Here is a 20,261-nt window from a genome sequence, read left to right as displayed (position 1 = left end):
GGGCGGGCTATAAATATGAAAAATAAAATAAAAATACTAACCAGGGCCAGTCCTTCTTCGCTTCTGAGATCTGATGAGATAAAGCTAGCCTGGGCCATCCAGGTCAGGGCTGGTAGATGCACCCTATCAATGAACTGCAAGTCTGATCACACTATTGCCCAGCTGCAGAAGAAATTTGTTGCACTGCAGGTGAGCTTGCAATTTCCTGTGCCTAAGATAGAATTGAGTGAATTTTTTTGGTACAAAAGGAGTTTTTGAAGACCACAAAAGGTTGTCACAAAAGCCCTATATTTTCACACCATTCTGCTCTTGTTGGCTTTCAGCATTATTTTTGTTAAAGACAGGGTTCCATGTTAGCTGTAGTCAGGGATCACAGAGCCAGCATGTAGCCAGTCAGGGTTCACAGAACCAGCATGATGACATCATGTAGTTACACAGCCAGTCCAGTTTGGTTAGGTGATGTCATATGCTTGAATGGGAGAACATTTTTCAGCCTTGTTTCTCATGGGGTGAATGTTTTATGGAAGATTTCCCCTCCACCCCCAGTTTCAGCTGAGAGCTGGAGATTGCCGAGAGCTGGCAGATTGTAGTAAGGCTGTGGGGTGGGAAAGTTCACGAGTGCAGTGGGGAAAAGAAGACTTTTTAACAAGTGCGTAAGCATGCTTACGTCCATTTCCCAGCTATTTAACGGACACCTTTGTACAGTTCTGCCTCTACCCTAGAAGGGTTGTTTGTATAAAGTTCTACAAGTTCCCATTTCAAACAATAAATCACACTTCCCAGTAAAATAGCTTTAATTGAAACAATTGAGTGTCAAGGCAATGGTGCCAAAACCGCAGTGACTTCTAGAACATAAACACACATGCAAGCATAAATCATGCCCCCCAGGTTTGTGCCCATGAGCGCCATCTACTGGAAGTTATTTATTTATTTATTAAATTTCTACCCCGCCCACCTGCTGAAGCGGCTCAGGGCGGCTTAAAAACAATTTAAAACATACAGTTAAAACCAACAATTACACATATAAATACAGTACCATAAAATCCCAGCTAATACATCCTGTGATAAAGTGCTAGTGCGACACCACCAGCATAGTCAGTTCTTATTGGAACGCTTGGCGGAATAGCTCCATTTTAACTGCTCTATGGAACTGCTGGAGGTCCTGTAGAGCTCTGATCTCCTGAGGGAGCTCATTCCACAGCATTGGCGCCGCCAGTGAGAACGCCCTGGTCCTAGTTACCGCTAACCTAGCGTCCCTAGGCCCGGGGGGGGGACGACGTTTTTTTCCTTCCCGATCGCAGTGCCCTTGGGGGAACATATGGGGAAAGGTGGTCCCTCAGGTAGGCAGGCCCCAGACCATTAAGGGCTTTAAAGGTCAAAACCTTTAAAGGTCAAAACCTTTAAAGGTCAAAACCTTTAAAGGTCAAAACCTTTAAAGGTCAAAACCTTTAAAGGTCAAAACCTTTAAAGGTCAAAACCTTTAAAGGTCAAAACCTTTAAAGGTCAAAACCTTTAAAGGTCAAAACCTTTAAAGGTCAAAACCTTTAAAGGTCAAAACCTTTAAAGGTCAAAACCTTTAAAGGTCAAAACCTTTAAAGGTCAAAACCTTTAAAGGTCAAAACCTTTAAAGGTCAAAAAGCGAATCCGGAACGCTATTGGAAGCCAGTGCAATGACTTCAGCACAGGCTGGATGTGTTCCCACCTGGGGAGGCCCATCAACAGCCTGGCCGCCGCGTTCTTCTGCACCAGCTGCAGCTTCCGGACAAGTTGCAAGACAACCCATTAAAAGTCAACAGAGGAAGCACATACTGGTATAAACTACTGCTCCTAAGCTACAGTTCCACCCAGCTTCTTGTTCATGTATACTATTCAGTTTAGGATTTTTTTAAATAAAAAAATTATATAGAGTACTGGAATTTAGGAGATTGGTAAGAACCAAGGAAGAGGCCTTCTGAATCACACCCGTTGTTCATCCGTCTACTCCAGCATGCCGTTTCCCACCATTGCCCACCAGATGCCCCGAGAGGACCTACAAACGAGGTATTGAGGCCAAAACCTCCCCCTCACCATGGCACTCACTCATATACTGGCAGGAACCATGTATAAAGGACGGCAGCTGGTAAACTTCAAGTTGGTGTGTTCTCACTGCAAGGCCCCAGTGGGGCTGGGGGGCAGTGCAAAGGAAAACCCACATGGGTGGACTGGAGAGTCAGCGGTGCAGCACTGGACAGACACTCCCATGCTGCTTAACTACTGCAGACGAGGTTGTTCCACCGTGCTGAAGCCACAATTGGAGTAGATCCGCCCACTCCCCCCAAAAGGCTTCTCGGCCTTTTGGCTAAGATCAGCGTAAACATTCTCTAAATAAGTCATCTGTTCTTATCAGTTTAATATCTGATACGTCCTCTATCTGGTGAGAGCCAGTTTGGTGTAGTGGTTAAGTGCGCAGACTCTAATCTGGGAGAACCGGGTTTGATTCTCCACTCCTCCACTTGCACCTGCTGGATGACCTTGGGCAAGCCGTAGTTCTGTCAGAGCTGTCCGTCAAAAAGAGCCATTTCTGTCAGAGCTCTCTCAGCCCCACCTACCTCACGGGGTGTCTGTTGTGGGGAGGGGAAGGGAAAGGAGATTGTAAGCCGCTCTGAGATTCCTTTGGGTAGTGAAGGGCAGGGTATAAATCCAGTCTCTTCTCTTCTTCTTCTTCAAAGCAGTCTCCTGTTCCCTCCCTTTTACTAGTTGCTAGCGGGCTGTATAAGAGCCCTGGACAGGCTGGTTCCACTCACCGGGCCTTATGTTTGACACCCCTGTTCTACACCACAGTCATGGTTAATAGCTATTGATAGATCTCTGCTCCAGGAATCTGTCCAATCCCCCTTTAAAACCATCTAAACTGGAAACTATCACTACTTCCTGTGGCAATTAATGTCATACTGTCATATAACAGTGTCACAATACTATTTAACCAACAGAGACCAGGGCTGACCCTACATAGCCCCTGAAATCTGACAAGATCAGACTCGCCTTGGCCATCCAGGTCAGGGCGGTGAATTGTATAGCATCATGTAAAGCTATATAGCATTATTTAACACAACACAGTTAAATGAAAAATCAACAACATTAAGGCTGCAATCCTCTCTTGGGAGTAAACCCTACTGAATAAAATGGGATTTACTTCTGAGTAGACTTGCTTAGGAGTGCTGCCTAAATTATAGGTTTTTAATTTAATTATCTTGTGCCCAGTTTGTTTAAACACCATAATTTTGTTTCATCCACAAAACAAACTATACAGATCGAGGAAAGCCAGGATTTTGAAAAACAGTTCTCAGTGTGGATGACTGCAAGCAAATTTTTAAATATCTAAATGATTTAAAAAAAAAAAAACTTTTAAAAGAATGAATGATACTTTTTGGTTAGCCAATTTTTAAAAAACTGGACATTTTCACTCATCTTGCCTTTTCTTACATCTGTGTTATATGCCTGAGTTATATGACTATGGGAAAATGCCAATATTTACTAACTAGGAGCAAAGCCTGTTGTGGAGGAAGACAATGAGCTCTAGCATGGCGTGACAGAGGCACCCCCAGTCTCTCGATCTCTCCCCCCGTGCAACCCCCTGGAGTTGGGGGGCGAGGGAGTAGCTGGGTGACCTCCAGCAGGCTTGGGGCCGGCGGTACGCTGGCCCCCTTCCAGTGAGAGGCCAGCCAGCTGCACATAGGTGGCGGCAGCAGGATTGGGCGCGGCAGGAGGTGGCCCCCTGTGCTGGGCTTGGGTGAGGGCAATGGTGGTGGCAGGATCGGGGCGAGCCCCCCCCCACAGGAGCGGTCGGGCCGCCCATCATCAGATCACATGGAGGCCGGGTGGCAACGTGCGTTGAGACGAGGGCGGCGGCAGCAGGCTCGGGCCACGCCCCCCCCGGTGGCATGCACTTGGGAGAAGATGGACACAGTGGCTGTTAGGGTGGTGGGGCGAGACTCCGCCACAATGTCGTTGAATTGCGGGACATGTTCACCCCGGCTCCACTTCTGTGGGCGGGTGTCAGAGACCACGGCCAGTGGCCAGCATCCCTGGCGTGAGTGGCGGCTGGCTCAGGCTACGGCTGAGGGAGTACATCGAGTGTGGCCATGCCAAAGCAGCTCTCTCTTCGAATCACAGGGCACGTTCATTTCGGCACCACCTCTGTGGATGGGGGCAGAGACCGCAGCTAGTGACCAGCATCCCCGGCATGAGTGGCGGCCACCTCAGCCTATAGCTGAGGGAGCGCATCGAGCACGGTTACCCCGTTGGAAATGTAGACATTAGCTATGGACAGAGATCGATCAGTCCAGCTTGCTCAATGTAAATGCCTGAATTTTCTGTCATTTCCCATTGGCCTCCTAACAAGAAATTATTATTTCTAAGCATGAATTTGTAAGGAAACAGAAGGAGGAGGAGGAGGAGGAGGAGGAGGAGAGACTGGATTTATACCCCCCACCCTTCACTCAGAGTCATAGAGCGGCTTACAAACTCCTTTCCCTTTCCCCTCCCCCTCCCCACAACAGACACCCTGTGAGGTAGGTGGGCTGAGAGAGCTCTGATAAGAACTGTCCTTGAGAGAACAGATCTGACAAAACTACGGCTTGCTGAAGGTCATCCAGCAGCTGCAAGTGGAGGAGTGGGGAATCAAACCTGGTTCTCCCAGATTAGAGTCTGTACACTTAACCACTACCCCAAACTGGATCTTGTTTTTGGTTTTCCTTGGCTCCTAAGCATGTATCTCAGGACTCCCCAACATGTTGCCTGTGGGCACCATGGAGCCCACCCACACTTTTCCTGGTGCCCAGCAGATCTTATGACTGGCTGTGCACATTGAAAGGTGCCCTGTTAAATGGAGCTCCTGCCTGAAATGTTGAAAAGTTAATATTAGCGTTATGTGTCACCTCGCTCTCTGACAATGTTGTGGTTGACTGAGACTCCTGCAGCAGCCATTTTGTGGTTGTGCTGCGTGCCCACCCACCACCCTGTCTCAGGGTTCCCAGAGGTGCTCACAGGCTGAAAAAAAGGTTGGGGACCCCTGATGCAACCAGTGTCCAACCCCAGTGTCAAGTTTTTCTTTGTGAGAGGGAATATATGTTAGCCTTTTAAAATATCTTGTTTACAGATGCTGTGCAATTAAGAGACCCATTTTTGGTATTTCATGGGGCACAGACCAACCTAATTGTCAGAGCACCGCTGATACTTTATGGCTGTATCGGACGCTGATCTCAATAAATGTTCAGGCTCAAATATGCTGCTAAGCTTCTAAATGGATCCCGGGCGTCTCCTTTGAACCTGAACATTTATTGAGATCAGCGTCCTATCTGAATGTAGTATTCCTTATGACTTGTTGTCAAGCACTTCATGAATACAGAGAGCTTTTGTACTACTCTAATATCTCCTGAGGAAGATCCAATTTTGAAACGTTGTTATATAATCCGTTGTTATATATGTACCTATGCACAAGGATTTTCTTATGATTTATTAATGATGTTGTAGTGCTTTAGATTGTAATATATAGGAAGCTTTTTCTTTGCAAGTCTTGGTGACTGCTTGATTTGTGGGTCAGACTCTCTCGACTGTTGTCTTTATATTTATTTTCTTTTTTTAAAAAAGTAGTTTATTTACATTTTTCCAGGTTATACAAACATACATACATTTTCCTCTTTGTTAATATTTGGGGTTAAATTTTACAGATTTTTCTCATACCATTTTATGGCTTTATGCCATTTCTGGTTAAATTTGTCTTCTAATTTACCAGCCAAAAACATATTTAATTTATCCATCTCTATTATCTCAAACAGTTTGTTTATCAATTCTTCCCTTTTTGGTATATTATCTGATTTCCAGTTTTAGCAATACAGATTCTTGCCATTGTAATTATATATACAATAATACATGATTCATTATATTTAATGCCACTGGGTAAGATATTTAGCAAATAAATTTCTGGGTTTAGAGGTAAATCGATTTCTGTTATGTCTTCTATCAGTTGTTTTGTACTTTTCCAAAATCTTTGGATTTTATCACATTTCCACCAGATGTGTAGGTGTGTCCCTATATTGTTCTTGCATCTCCAGCAATTCGCTGAGACATTTGTATAGCACTTTTGTAGCCTATCTGGGGTCCAGTGCCACCTGTGTATCATTTTTAGAATGTTTTCTTTGTACGGTATTGCTCTTAAAAGTTTAATAGATTTCCAAGATTTTTCCCACTCTTCTCTCTCTATTTTACGCCCCAAGTCCTTTTCCCATTTAATCATGGCAGGTTTTTCCCAGTCTTCCTTTAATTCTTCTTCTAGTAATAGGTTATATATTTTCCCTATCTGTTTATCTGTCTCTCGTAGCCAAATTTTATCTAGTTGTGTTTCATTAGCGTAAAAGCCTTGTTTTTTATCTCTGGTGAATCTTGAAATTAATTGGTTTCTTTCCCATATTGATAAATTTACCTGCAAATCTTGCAAATTTTCCCAGGGCTTTAGTTCATTTTGTTCGTTTAATAAAGTCTTGTATGTTATATTTTTTTCTTCTGTCATTAATGACGGCAATACAAAAGCCTCGATGGGTGATATCCACTTTGGTATTTTTTCATAAGTTTTCTCTTTTATCTGTCTCCATATTTGCATTAGGGGTCCTCTTATTGTATGATTTGAGAAGCTTTTCTGTTTATTATCTTTGTCATACCACACATAGGCGTGCCAGCCCATGTGTAGGTCATGACCTTCTAGTTTTAACAATCTTTTGTCTTCTAGTAGTGCCCAGTCTTTTATCCATCCTAGTGCTGCGGCCTGATAATAGAGGTTCCAATCCGGGAGGCTCAACCCTCCTCTCATTTTCTTATCTTTTAGAAATTTATATTTTATTCTGGCTTTTTTCCCTTGCCAGATGAATTTTCTTGTCAGTTTATTTAGTTCCTCGTTGAATTTCTTGTTTTTAAGGATTGGAATGCACTGGACTAGAAAGATAATACGTGGCAATATATTCATATTTATCGTGGATATTCTTCCCATAAATGATATTTGTAGCTCTTGCCATCTTTGTAGGTCTTTTTTAATTTCCTCAAGAGTGACTTTATAGTTATTTTCGTACAAATTAGCGTTGTTATTTGTGATGTTGATACCCAGGTATTTTACTTTTTAAACTATTTCTAGTTTTGTGTTTTCTTGTATTACTTTTTTCTCTTCTGATGTGCAGTTTTTAATCACTAGTTTAGTCTTCTTCATATTTATTTTAAGACCTGCTACAGTCCCATATTGTTGAATCGTTGTTAGTAAGTTTTTAATTGATAGTATCGGCTCTTCCAGGATGAAAACCAGATCATCGGCGAAAGCCAGTAATTTAAAATGCTCTCCTTTCAATTTATATTTATTTTCTGATTGGGTTGTGTTTGTCCATATGTATCTTGTATCGGAGCAATACCATGATGCTAGCCTCAAGAAAGCCAGAAGCATCAGTCCATTCATTTAGGTATTATTTTTATCAGCTATACTTCCAATTTTGGGGTGTGGAATGGTATAGTATACGCCCAATCACATCAGATTTCAGAAGCCAAGCATGGTCAGTTCTTGGATGGGGAACCACTAAGAAACATTTTGCAAATGAAGGCAATGGCAAACCATCTCTCCCCCCCCCCACTTGTCTTGGAAGCCCCTGGCTGGGGTAGCCATAAATCAGTTGTGATTTGATGGCGCATACGTACATAGTCCTGATTTCCTGTGAATGTTCCTTAGAAAATCCCCAACCCTACCGCCAGCTTTTCTTTATGCACTGGCAATGCCTTGTTCAAATGAAATGAAACCTGTCTGAGTTGCTACATAGGCTGTTCTTTGGGGTTTATCTCCCCCTAGGCTTGGAGAACCTGAATCTTTGAGCAAAGCATGCATCTCAATACATGCATGCATATAAAATAAATCCATACACATGAATATTAAGAGGGCCAACCTCGGGGGGAGGGGGATCCTGGAGCTCTCCCAGAATTACAACTGATCTTCAGACTACAGAGATCAGTTTTTCTGGAGGAAATAGCAACTCCCAAGGGCGGACTCTACAGTATACCCAGGGCTGCATCATGACTTTTGTGCACCTAAGGCACTTTCGCCTTTGTGACCCCTTCCACCATATTAATATTAAAAATTATTTTTGATTTAACTTTGAATACTTCAGCATTTATTTATTTTTCTGCTTTAGGCAAAATGTATTAGATTTTTGTGGGCCCTAAAATTTCATTTTTTTCCTGAGGTGAGGGGAAAATTAAAACATTTTCTTTGAGCCTAAAAGTTCATTTTTTTCCTTCTAATTATAAAAGAAATTGAAACATTTTTGTGGGCCCCTAAAAGTATTGTGGGCCTTAAGCACTGTGCCTACTGTGCCAAATGGGTAGGTCAACCCTGGGTAGGGCTGCCATTCCCCCGGTGGGGCCAGGGGATCCCCTGATTTTGGGGCCCCCAATCTGCCGTGGCCCAGCTGGCCAGCAGGGGAAACCACACCCCTGAGAAGCCCCCTCCTGGCGCCACCGACACCAGCATGATGGCATCACCTGGGAGCGACGTCGTTGCGTTTCCGACGTTGGGGTCAAAGCTCTAGGTTTTGGGCATGTCTATTGTATGACTCGAAGTCTTACTGAGGCTATATTTGGGCCTATAATTGTTTTAAAACCAATTTGTAATAAATACATGTATTTTTGTATAATTTGTATTATCTACATATTTATGTCGTATACTTGTTGATTTTAACACTGGGCCCCCTAATTTGTATTCAATTAACCTTTCAGGTTCTTAATTCGTTTTTTTTTTGGGGGGGTTAAGTGTTTGTTCCCCTCCTTCTTAGTCTAACCACTATACCACAAGGCTCAGCCCTTTCTTAGTTTCCTGGCCCCGTCTCTTTACCCCCTCATTCCTGCTCCCACAATAGCTCTCCTTTGGCCTTAGGTGTTTACGCTGAACTAAAATTATGCCCAACCCTTTGGCTAATTTCTACAATGAATTGTTACCTGCCCGGGAGGGGGGTATGCCAGAAAATAGCCACCCTAACACTTTCCCATAGGTTTCAGAGATTCTTCATTTCCTGCAAGGTGTGTGTGTGTGTGGGGGGGGAAGCAGGTTTAGCTCTGAGATTTCATTGTTGCTGGGCTGCCGCAAAAGCCCTGTGCAAATATTTTGTCAAGAAGGAAGACAATTCAACTGAAAATTGTTTATGTTTCATTTATTATCAAAGCCACAAATATGTCTAAAGAGGAGACGTGATCTTGGGCAGATTTGACGGAGGACTGGTGCCAACTAGTGCATGGGGCAAGATTAATATAGTTACCTGGAATCTTTACACAGTGCTTCTGGCAGCAACCCATCCAGAACTTTGCCAACTGGAGGACGGAAATACTTGGAGACCAGAAGGAGTTGCCCATCTTCCTGGAATCTGGCCTTTTGAGAGTTTCTTGGATCAGAAGGATGCCAGAGAAAGTAAGAATTTGGGGATCTGCAGTTTATGGCTTCACAGCCAAATCTGGTTCAGTAAAGAACCAAATATGGTCCTTTAGAAAAGAAAACAAATCATTCAATGTATATTTGAGGGGCTGACCCAGACATCCCAGGATAGCCTGACCTCATCGAATCTCAGAAGTCTAAGCAGAGTTGGCTCAGGTTAGTGCTTGGATGGGAGACCACCAAGGAAGTCCAGGGCTGCTGTGCAGAGGCAGGCAGTAGCAAGCTGCTTTTGAAAATGCTACAGGGTGTCTATAAGTGGGCTACAATTTGACAGCACTTTTTGCCACCATATTGGAGGGGTAAGTGGGATGCTAGAACAGCCAATGTGTGATTGAAATGGCAGGCAAAGATCTTCATGGGACTTTTTAGAGATTCTTTGCTGAAAGGGAAACAACAGAAAGGAACAGTTGCCAGGAATCCAAGTGCAAACTTCATGCAGATTTATGTCCGTGTGCTAAGACAATTGTACACAGTGCTGTAGTGTGTGTGAATTCCCCTGTGTGCCACTTCCTAATAAAGGACTCACAACGACCAGTGTTCGGGCTGTATATACTTTATGGATCATTAATCCAAGTGTCAATTTATCAATACTGTGAAACTGTACATTTTCAGCTGTGCAAATCAGCTTTCTTATATTGTCTGTTGGTTGATCACTTGCACTAAATTTTGATTTTGTTCGTATCTTCGATTGTAAGCCGTTCCTGACCCTTGAATTAGATTATCAGTCCGTTACAGCTTTGGGCCTACTTACCACCCTAGAGAAGGTGTTCTCTCCAAATTTGACAGATGAAAAGACGGGCTAATTTGTAACACCCCTAATCTAATAATAGTAATAATTATCGTATGGCAATATGTATAGTATAGCCAGGAGATCTGAAGATTGTTGGCAGATTTAAGTTCGAGTCCTTTAGCATTATGCACCACTAGGTGGTGAGCTAGACTTATTTTGGGGGCTGAGAGAGCTCTGAAAGAGCTGTGAGACTGACAGAAGGTCACTCAGCTGGCTTCATGTGGAGGAGTACGGAATTGAACTCGATTCTCTACCCCTAATATGATACGAAGGATTACTGACCAAGAGACTCCCATGCCTTACTAGCAGCATACTTGTTTTGCATTTAGAAGATCCTAGATCAAACCCTGACGTCGCCAGTTAAAGGCACTCAAGTAAAAGATGTTAAGAAAGACGCTTCTCTGTCTGAGGAATTGTCAGTAAAATAGACAATACAGAGTTAGATGCTTTGATGATGTAAAAGGCAACTTCATCTGTACAATAGATCTAGTGTGTGCTTGCTTGCCAAGAAACTTACTTGATGAGTTGCCAGGTCTGACTTGGGAAATACCTGCAGGTGTTGGGGGTGGAGTCTGGGAAGGGTGGAGTTTGGGGAGGGACCTCAATGGGGTATAAAGCCATAGACTCCACCCTCCAAAGCAGCCATTCTCTCTAGGGGAACTGATCTCTTAAGTATGGAGATGAGTTGTAATTCTGGGCTATCTCCAGGCCTCACCTGGAGTTTGGCAGCCCTATTACTTAACTACCTTGGGCCTCTTATTCTTTTTTTGGTCTAATTTACCTCACAGGGTGCTGTGAGGATAAAATAGAGAAGAGCAATACCATGCACACCATTCTAAATTCCTCAGAGGAAGAGTGGGATAAAAATGGGACTAATGTTGAAATAAGGACATTAGTGATGACGATATTAGAAGCTGGGGCCACCTGAGGAATCGTGGGAAGGGAGAACAAACTGGAAACCCTCCTGCCAAAAAGCTTCTTCTCCAGAACAGTATAATCTTTCAGGGTCACAACTAGCTTAATTTGCCCTCCCCTTCTCCCCCACCCCTTTAACTGATTCTCAACATTCCCCACCATGCCCCATCAGATTTCCCAGTACGATTTTCCCTTCCCATATCTCTCTGAAAAACTGGACTGTGACTCACAAAAACTCATACAGAAATAAACTTTGTTAGTCTTGAAGATGCCAGAACGGAAGAGAGGGGCACAGGTGGCACTTAGAGGGCTCACTGGGCTAGAGGTGGGTTGCTGGCCCATTTGAAGAGCGTGGCCAGGAACACCCATGGCAGGAAGAAGCCGGCTGATACACGTTGTGGCAGTTCCAGGGAAAGGAGCGTTGCTGAGGCTAAGAGTTCATGAGGGATGGAGGGCAGGTTCAACAGCAGCTGCTGATGGGGGGGAATGGCCTGGTGCAAAGGAGCTGGGCGGAACTCAAGGGCTGTCCAGCCATGAGTGGGAGAGTGAAATTAACTCTCAAATTGTATGTGGGATAATAATAAAAACAGCTATTCTATAAAGATAAAATGATGTGTCCATCTGTCCCAGGCCTGTAGCCAGGATTTTTAAAGTCAGGGGGCATTTAAATTGCTTAGGAGGCACTAGCTAATCAATTTGATCCATGGGAGAAGGCCGTGACACCCTGGGGTAGATGGGAAGTCAGGGGGCCTTGCCAGAAAGTCGGGGGGGGGGGGCTAGCCCCGAGATGTCCCACTGTAGCTATGGGCCTGATCTGTCCGCCCGTCTGCCCGTCTGTCTGTTGCAGGCATAACTCAGTAGAAAACAAAGCTAGCTGTCCTGGAGCAGGCTGGGCACGGGGTAGGATGCACCATCAGGATGCAGACTAGATGAGATGAAGGCACAAACCAGTACAGCATGCTCAGAGTTCAGTTCCTGAGTCATGCACAGGGTAGCAATCTGAGCAGGTTCAGGGCAGGTCCAAAAGATAAGGCCCAGAGACATTCCAAGAGTCAAAGTCACAAGGCAGAGGCCAAGTCAGTGGTGACGAGGTCAGGAGTAATTTGATGCATTGCTTCCACAGGCCATCTCTCCCTCTCTACACCATTTATTGGAGAGACGCCCATTTCACAGCTGGGTTGAATTATCCGTGTTTGTGCACTCTCCTCCTCTAGACCCAGGAGTCTCTGGGCTGCTAACCATGCACTTCATGACAGATCCTCTGCCGCCTATATTCCAGCAGTTCTGGAGATAAGAGAGAGGCAAGGTGGATGGTGGGTCGCCATCTGGCTCTGAGCCGTGAGCCTGAACAGCTGGGATGCTATTGTCAGAACTGTCACTTAGCTGGGTAGCAGTAGTTTCCTATAGCAGGTTGTCAGTCAGTGACTGTGACCTTTTGTTGTTCAGTTGCACAGTCGAGTCCAACTCTTTGCGACCCCATGGACCAGATCACGCCAGGCCTTCCGGTCTTCCGCCGTCCTCTGAAGTTGGCTCAATTTTATGTTCGTTGCATCTATGACACTGTCTAACCATCTCATCCTTTGCCGTCCCCGTCTTCTTTGACCTTCAATCTTTCCCAGCATCAGGGTCTTCTCCAGTGAGTGCTCCCTTCTCATTTGGTGGCCAAAGTATTTGAGCTTCAGTTTCATTATCTGGCATTCCAGGGAACAGTCAGGGTTGATTTCTTTTAGGATTGACTGATTTTATCTTCTTGCAGTCCAAGGGACTCTCAAGAGTCTTCTCCAGCACCATAGTTCAAAAGAATCTATTCTTCAGCGCCCGGCCTTCCTTATAGTCCAACTCTCGCAGCCATACATGACTACTGGGAATACCATTGCTTTGACCATGCGGACATTCGTTGGCAGGGTGATGTCTCTACTTTTTAATATGCTGTCAAGGTTTGCCATCGCTTTCCTCCCAAGGAGCAGGCGTCTTTTAATTTCATGACTGCTGTCACAGTCTGCGGTGATCTGGGATCCCAGGAACGTGAAGTCTGTCACTACTTCCACGACTTCCCCTTCTATTTGCCAAGGAGTCATGGGGCCGGATGCCATGATCTTAGTTTTTTTGATGTTGAGCTTCAAGCCCACTTTTGCGCTCTCCTCTTTTACCCTGAGCAAGAGGCTCTTGAGGTCCTCTTCACTTTCTGCCATCAGAGTGGTATCGTCTGCATATCTGAGGTTGTTGATCTTTTCCCCAGCAATCTTAATTCCCGCTTGTGATTCATCCAGGCCAGCATTTCGCATGATGTACTCTGCATATATATTAAATAAGCAAGGTGACAATATACATCCTTGTCGTACTCCTTTTCCTATGCTGAACCAATCAGTTGTTCCATATCCGGTTCTAACTGTCGCTTCTTGGCCCTTATACAGGTTTCTCAAGAGACATGTGAGGTGGTCTGGTACTCCCATCTCTTTAAGGACCTGCCATAGTTTGTTGTGATCCACACAGTCAAAAGCTTTAGCATAGTCAATGAAGCAGAAGTAGATATTTTTCTGGTACTCTCTTGCTTTCTCCATAATCCAGCGAATGTTGGAAATTTGATCTCTAGTTCCTCTACCTCTTCGAAACCCAGCTTGTACTTCTGGTAGTTCTCTATCCACGTACTGTTGAAGCCTAGCTTGTAGGATCTTGAGCATGACCTTGCTAGCGTGTGATATGAGTGCAATTGTGCGATAGTTTGAACATTCCTTGGCATTGCCCTTCTTTGGGATTGGAATGTATACTGACCTTTTCCAATCCTGTGGCCACTGTTGCGTTTTCCAAATTTGCTGGCAAATGGAGTGCAGCACTTTAACAGCATCATCTTCTAAGACTTTGAATAGCTCAACTGGAATACCATCACCTCCACTAGCTTTGTTGTTAGCAATGCTTTCTAAGGCCCATTTAACTTCACATTCCAGGATGTCTGGCTCGAGGTCAGTGATTATACCGTCGTGGTTGTCAAGGACATCGAGGTCTTTCTTGTATAGTTCTTCTGTGTATTCTTGCCATCTTTTCCTAATCTCTTCTGCTTCTGTTAGGTCCCTACCGTTTTTGTCCTTTATCATGGCCAGCTTTGCATGGAACGCTCCCTTGATTTCTCCAACTTTCTTGAAGAGATCTCTAGTCCTTCCCATTCTATTGTTTTCTTCTATTACTTTGCACTGTTCATTCAGGAAGGCCTCCTTATCTCTCCTTGCTGTTCTCTGGAAATCTGCGTTCAGTTGGGTAAATCTTTCCTTTTCGCCTTTGCCTTTCGCTTTCCTTCTTTCCTCTGCTATTTGTAAAGCCTCATCAGAAAGCCACTTTGCTTTCTTACATTTCTTTTTCTTTGGGATGGTGGTGATTGCTGCCTCCTGTACGATGTCACGAACCTCTGTCCATAGTTCTTCAGGCACTCTATCTATCAAATCCAGACCCTTGAATCTATTCTTCACCTCTACTGTATATTCATCAGGGATGCGATCTAGGTCAAACCTGAATGGCCTCGTGGTTTTCCCAATTTTCTTCAGTTTAAGTCTGAATTTTGCAATGAGTAGCTCATGATCTGAACCACAGTCAGCTCCAGGTCTTGTTTTTACTGACTGGATAGAGCTTCTCCATCTTTGACTGCAAATTATATAGTCAATCTGATTTCGGTGTTGCCCATCTGGTGATGTCCATGTGTAGAGTCGCCTCTTAGGTTGTTGGAAAAGGGTGTTCGCTATGACCAGTGTGTTCTCTTGACAAAACTCTGTTAACCTTTGCCCTGCTTCATTTTGCTTTCCAAGGCCAAACTTGTCTGTTATTCCAGTTACCTTTTGACTTCCTACTTTAGCATTCCAGTCCCCTATGATGATGAGGACATCATTTTTTGGTGTTAGTTCTAGGAGGTGTTGTAGGTCTTCATAGAACCGGTCCACTTCAGCCTCTTCTGCATCAGTGGTTGGGGCATAGACTTGGATTACTGTGATGTTGAATGGTTTGCCTTGGAATCGGACAGAAATCATTCTGTCATTTTTGAGATTGTATCCCAGTACTGCCTTTTGCACTCTCTTGTTGACTATAAAGGCCACACCATTTTTTCTACGAGATTCCTGGCCACAGTAGTAGATATAATGGTCTTCTGAGTTAAATTCGCCCATTCCTGTCCACTTTAGTTCACTGATTCCTAGGATATCGATGTTCAGTCTTGCCATCTCATTTTTGACCACGTCAAGCTTACCTTGATTCATAGATCTTACATTCCAGGTTCCTATGCAGTATTGTTCTTTGCAGCATCGGACTTTCCTTTCACCATCAGACACATCCACAACTGAGCGTCCTTTCGGCTTTGGCCCAGCCGCTTCACTCTTTCTGGGGTTACTTGTACTTGTCCTCTGCTCTTCCTCAGTAGCATATTGGACACCTTCCGACCTGAGGGGCTCATCTTCCGGCGTCATATCTTTTAGCCTTTTGATACTGTCCATGGGGTTTTCTTGGCAAAAATACTGGAGTGGGTTGCCATTTCCTTCTCCAGGTGGATCACGCTTGGTCTGAGTTCTCTGCTGTGGCCTGTCCGTCTTGGGTGGCCCTTCACGGCATAGCCCACAGCTTCATTGAACTGCGCAAGCCCCCTCGCCACGACAAGGCAGTGATCCATGAGGGGCCACAAGTGATGGGCCACTACATAAAAGTGCCTAACATCTGGTGACACTCTGGACAAAACTCTATGGTAGAATTAGCTTCAAACCATAGAGTTTTGCCCCCAAAACAGAGTGTAGCCCCCACGATGTCACCAATATGTGTATGTCACTTTCGGGTGATGTAGGCACGTCACTGACATCCCTGACGTGTACGTCACCTGGAGGGGGCATAGGAACGTCACGCTTCTTCCCTCCCCTCTCTTCGAGCCTCCTTGTAAGTCCACCGCCGGCTTGTGGGCCAGACTTGGCAACCCTACTTTTCTCGTAGGGCTTGGTCCCCAGGCCCCTGATCATCCTTGATCCCGGTCAAACGAGCGGGATGATCCACTGCCAAAAGGAGGCAAATTAGAGCCGGAGCAAAAAGAACCGCGGGAGTGCAATCTGACGTGCCCCCACGGCTCTATGCTCTGGCAGCTGATCAAATGTTGTGCAGCAAACCGGCAGTAGCACAGTTGTGCGCATGCGTGGGATGGGGAACGGCGCTGGCTGCGACGGGCTACCAGCGCTTCCCCGACCAGACGCCTGGAGTTGCCGCACATCATCCGGAAGGTAGTGCTCTGTTGCTAGTACCTTTTAAATGTGCATTTTCGGGCCGAAGGGACGGATCGGGGATGGGTGCGTGATGCTTCCCAGATGTTGCGGTGTGCTTGATGCGCCCCCGATCTGTCCCTCTTGCGGGGCAAATCCTCCTGTGTGACCGGGGCCCTCATTGCTCTCTTCTGTTTGGAGGCTAAGGCCTTCTACGGCTGTTACCTGCTAGCACTGAAACCTCTGAATATGGAGGTTCTCATTAGTCACTATGGCTAGTAGTTATTGACAGACCACTCCTCCGTGAATCTCTCTAACCCACCTTTAAAGCCACCTGTGCACAGGGTCATCACTGCAGTTGGCATCTTATGCAGAAAAGTGAGTTCGCCTAATCATCATGATTGGAGTGCAATAAAGACACTGGTGCGGTACCTGAAAGGAACAATGGACTTACAACTGAAAATTGCACCGTCTGAAGGGCCCAGACTAGTCGTATACATGGACGCCAACTGGGGAGAAGAATCGGACAACTACAAGTCTACAAGTGGATATCTATTTTTCTACGGAGATGGACTAATAGACTGGACTAGTAGAAAACAAACTGTTGTGGCGCAGTCTACAGCGGAAGCGGAGTGTGTTTCAGCAGCAAGTGCCTGTAGTAGACTTGAATGGATTTTTCATATGTTAAAGGACTTTGGAATAAGAGAACCTGTACCTGTACTTATGTTTGAAGATAATCAGGCTTGTATTACCATATGTAAGGAAGAAAGCACCACAGCTAGAAGTAGATCAATTGGTATTAAGTGTGCTTTAGTGAAGGATTTGTACCAGAAGAAGCTGATAGATATTGAGCATTGTCGTACAGAAGAAATGGTGGCTGACATTCTGACTAAGCCACTGACCAAAGAGAAATTTGAACGTCTACGTAAAATGTTGAATATGATTGGTACAAATGTTGAATTGAATAATTAATAATGTTTTTGTATGTATGACTTACATGTCAGACCTTGAGAAGGGGTGTTGGAAATGTATGTGTTTACAAGGTCTGATTCAGTCATTATAGGGTTAACTTGTATTCCTAGTTTGCTATTGTTTAGACTGACCTGGAAGGGATACCTGGCACTAAGCCAATGGGGGATTTGCCCGGGAAAAGTAACTTCTATTTTGATGCAGATTGGTCATTTGTTCCAGGTGACTTCTTTTCTAGGGATCAAGAAGAAGGAGGAAATCTCCATTACGTGTGTGCTTGTCTTCAGTATAGGAAGCTTAGAAATGTAGCTCTTAGTGTTTTGTTAATTTGTAGCAATCCCGTGTACCTTTTCCCTTAGAATAAAGTATTTTTAAAAAGCAAAGAAATCTCTTCTTTCCAATAGAGCAAGATCCATCAAATAGTCTGAGTATTAAACAATTTTTGACTATTTACAACACCAAGGAGCAGGCGTCTTTTAATTTCATGGCTGCTGTAACAGTCTGCGGTGATCTGGGATCCCAGGAACGTGAAGTCTGTCACTACTTCCACGACTTCCCCTTCTATTTGCCAAGGAGTGATGGGGCCGGATGCCATGATCTTAGTTTTTTTGATGTTGAGCTTCAAGCCCACTTTTGTGCTCTCCTCTTTTACCCTGAGCAAGAGGCTCTTAAGGTCCTCTTCACTTTCTGCCATTAGAGTGGTATCGTCTGCATATCTGAGGTTGTTGATCTTTTCCCCAGCAATCTTAATTCCCGCTTGTGATTCATTCAGGCCAGCATTTCGCATGATGTACTCTGCATATATATTAAATAAGCAAGGTGACAATAGACTGTGACCTAGGGCCTGCCTGTTCCTCTTCCCCAGAGTACTCTTTCTCTCTCCGGTTGGCAGAGGCTAGCTGACCCATGACATCAGGAGTCTCAAACTTGGCCACCAGATTCAGAATGATGGTGGGACTTGCAATCCCCAAAATGAAGGGAATCAGAACAGCCTGGCCCACATTAGCTTGAGAAACCCTGTACCCCAATGCTATTTGCAGCAGAAGCTAGGGTTGTTTATAGTAGGTGGGAGAATAACATTAATGCAGGGGTTTTTTGTTTATTTTTAATGTCGTGGACAGCTGGAGCTCAGATGCTAGGCTACCAAGTCTAGGTGCAGCTGCTAGTTCTGGGGCACTTCCTTTTTGCCAGCTAAGGAGAAGGGATTGTAACTTTGGTGAAAGGCCCGCTGAAGGGAAATCCCAGTCCATTTCATTAGAAGGGTGCCGCCTTCCTTGGCTTGAAAGGAAAGTTCTTCCTGCAGCGGCGGCGGCGGCTGGCAGCACCCTCCTTAGGGAGCTGGCTATGTAAACAGGTGAGAGGAGGAAGTGATATTAAGTCAAAATAAAAACTCATGAAATTCTTTTCATTGTGATTCACTGAAGAAAAGGACTGAGGGGGTTGGTGGCCAGGAATTCCAAAAGCACAAGTGGCAGGAACAAGGTCAGCTGGGAAAAAGGAAAAAATATTGCAAACATAATGATTCAGCAGCAGGGGAGGGCAAGAAGGATGGAGACTTCAAAAGCCATAATAATTGTTATGGACCAAAGAATGCGCCAAAGTCTATGTTTATGTTGGACCAGCCATAAGGGCTTTGAACAATGGACAAACTTCTGTAGAGCAAACAAAATTCACTCTATAGCCAGTTGGAGTTAACGCTTTTATACTGTAAAAGCATTCCTGGGGAACCAGTGTGATGAGTGGTTAGAGTACTGTCTATAGCTTATTTATTCATTTGGGGTTTTTTAATGTTTCCTCTCTGGAAACTTGCTTGAAGTGGCTCAAAATTAAACACAATATTGAAGGTAAGTAGGTAGGTAGGTAGGTGTTTAAATACTTACTAGTAGTAAAGCCCGTTGTGAAAGCAATACAACGAGATCTAGAAAGAGGCTCTGGGGCAGTGCTCTGGCTTTGGGCAAACAGTGTCAATTTGCTGTGGTGACCTCAGCAGGGTATAATGACAGAGTCCACTGTTTTCTCCAGAGGAACTGATCTCTGCTACCTGAAGAGCAGTTGTAATTGTGAGTAATCTGTAGCCCTCACCTGGAGATTGGCAACAATTGTTACCCAGGACAAAATGGCTGGTTTGGAGGGTGGAGTCTATGGCATTCTACCTGTCTGAGGTCCCACCCCTCTGCAAACCCCACCCTCTCCAGACTCCACCCCTCAAATCCCCAGGAATTTGTCAGCATGTAGTTGGCAACCCCATCTCCTTCCCAGCTAGCCACCAACCTACCATTATCTGCCCCTTTGACTTCAGCTGACTTCTGCCCTCCCTTCTGCAGAGCAGTTGTAATACTAAGTGCTCTCCAGCCCTCACCTGGAGATTGGCAACAATGGTTCTCTATGTGAGACTGACTGGTTTGGAGGGTGGAGTCTATGGCAGTGTACCTGATTGAGGTCCCACCCCTCCTCAAACCTCACCCTCTTCAGGCTCCATCCCTCAAGTCTCCAGGAATTTCCCATCTGGAGTTGGCAACCCTATCAGGATTGGCCCCAATGTGTTTTCTCCCAAAGGCCAAAGTAGGTGACAGGACCAAGCTTAGTTGCCTACCAACAGGCACTGAGGGGAATGTAGGGTTGCCAGCTCTAAGGAGGGAAATACCTGGAGGTTTGGGGGGTGGATTCTGTAGAGGGCCGGGCGACGGAGGCATCGGCCTTCTGTCGCCCGCCTTGCCCCCCCAATCTCGGCCCGGGCGACTGCGTCCCCCGCCAGCGGCCGCCCGACTCCAGACCCCCCCGCGGCCACTCCAGCCAGGCAACGGAGGCATCGGCCTTCCATCGCCTGCCTCGCCCCCACCCCCCCAATCTCGGCCGGGCGACGGAGGCATCGGCCTTCCGT

Source organism: Gekko japonicus, unplaced genomic scaffold (genome assembly GCF_001447785.1).
Source record: "Gekko japonicus isolate JY-2015 unplaced genomic scaffold, Gekko_japonicus_V1.1 scaffold112, whole genome shotgun sequence".
Taxonomy (NCBI): Eukaryota; Metazoa; Chordata; class Lepidosauria; order Squamata; family Gekkonidae; genus Gekko; species Gekko japonicus.
This window is presented reverse-complemented; position numbering follows the sequence as displayed.